A 2,199-nucleotide genomic window follows, 5' to 3' on the forward strand; every position below is an offset into this window, starting at 1 on the left:
TTCTTGATAGGGGTGAGACATTTCAGTAGCACCAGCTCAGTCTTCCCTCCAGATAAAAATGGAAACTGCTGGCGTATGAGAGTTCCTGGGTGTGGTTCGGGTGGCTTTGTTCTCGGGGGCCCTGGGGATGTGGGGTAGCCACAGAGCACTCAGGGCCAGCGGGGAATGCACACTTCACCCCGTGCCCAACAGGAAGGAAGGAGAAATACGTCAGCTGTTCTAACACGAAGAAAAGTTGACTTCCTCCTCTTCGGAGCAGACTCCTCTGATCTCTTCTCTCGCAGTTGATTCAAAGGCAGGCTGAGCATCCAGGTACAGCGTTGGGCCATTTGGGGGCCGGGGTGAGTAGAGATTACAGCTACAGTGACTTTTCTTGGATTGATGACATTAAAAGGTGAGAAACAAAAGCAATGGTAAATTAAACAAAGGTGACTTGTCACTTTATTGAATAGCAGACATTTAAAATTCAGGGTAATAATGATTTAAATGATATGGAGGAAGTATGTTAGAGTTACTTAAAACAAAAACACTATCCCAAAGCTAGATGGTGTGAATTTTTTTAGGCGGTGGTACAGAGTGTCCAATTTCTTCTTTGGCTTGTGAGTTACTGTATGTATCGTTTATTACTGTTTTGCTCTGAGTCTGCTGCATAAATTCCGTTTGCTTGGATCAGCCATAATCTTCAGTTTGGAGGAGGAACAGAAATACAATTTTAAAATAAAAAAATTAAATTAGCTGGGGTCTAATTTAAATTTCTTTCAATTAAACTTCCTTAACGCCCAAACCAATTTCTTGGCAAGAGGAGAGATTCTGAGAGGAAAATGCACAGCAGATATTAAGGCTCCATTGAGCTAGAATTGGTGTAGAAAAGGTTATCTGGCCAAGGTAGTGGGAGATTCCAACTTCTCTGCTCAAACAAAGCAGAAGGCTTTGGAGCTAAATGGACCCAGATTAGAATGTGACATCAGGTAAATTGCTTAATCACTCCAGCCTCACTCTTCTCATCTGTAAAATGGGTGTACTTACTCCATCATGTTTGTTGTGTGTTGAAATGAGGATTGAGGTATGCAGAATACTTGGCACACTGTCTGGCCCAGAATAAGCGCTAAATAAATAAACCATAGCTGTTGGTCCAGTTGTAAGTAGTAATGACAATTGTAAGTAGTACCTATAACAATATAATAACATTAATTCTCATTTCTCCACCCTTCCATAAGAAGATGTCAAGTATAAGCCATGAAAATCATGGACTCCTGTGTCAGTGTTTTACTCGGATTCTATAATATTTGGGGCGGGCCGGGAGGGGCAAGATAGCCTCCTGCCTGGGAAGAGAAAGCAGGATCAGCAGTGCGCTGTGTGGGCTTTCAGAGGAAATGCTCCCTTCTCACCTTGGGTGGGTGTCGAGTTTTCTAGATTTAAGCCCATGTACACGCAACCTCACGTATAACGAATGGAGTTTTGAGGGACCAGCAGTTACGCAGCTTGTGGAGAATTCTTCAAGAAAAGGAATACAGAACTAGGTACCAGGCCTTGGACGGGGCGTGCGGGTGAGGGATGCCAGGGCTGGCGCTCACTGGCTTTCGGAATACCCACCTCTGATGAAGTAACAGAGCAAAGGAATTCATCAGCGCACGTGTCCGTTTCGGGTCAGACTTTGTGATGGGCGCACACGCCTGGCGTCTCGCCTTTGCAAAAACGAATCTGTCCCGTGTGCAAGTCTGAGCCCAGGTGGGTGGGAACTGCAGACAGAAAGCTGCTCTCCATTCACCACCTTCCTTGGGTGACGCCGCCTTCGGGCGGTCACGGCCTCCGGAAAGAATAAACACACGCCAAAAAGACACGGGTGGCGTTTTCCGTGGCCCTTCCAGGTCACCTTGGCCCCCAGCCTCCCCCTGCGCCAGGCTGCCTTCTCAGCGGTGCCGCTGCTCCAGGAAATGGCTGTGGCCAAGCCCCCGAGTGGCCTGCGCTGAGGCTGTGGCTTTGGGGCTCTGAGAACGTGCTGTCATTTCCCCTGCAAGCCGGGCGGCGATGACGCTCCTGTTCGCTCCTGTTCACACGTTCACACACCACACCCGGCCCCTCCGCCAGGCGCCACATTTCCACCCTTCAGGTCGAGTCCCTCCCTCATGGCAGGGAGGGGTCTTTCTGTCCTTTGATTTCAGGGCCAGCTGCTCAGAGCTGGCAGGTAGGTGGGAGAAA

Source organism: Myotis brandtii, unplaced genomic scaffold (genome assembly GCF_000412655.1).
Source record: "Myotis brandtii unplaced genomic scaffold, ASM41265v1 scaffold395, whole genome shotgun sequence".
NCBI lineage: Eukaryota > Metazoa > Chordata > Mammalia > Chiroptera > Vespertilionidae > Myotis > Myotis brandtii.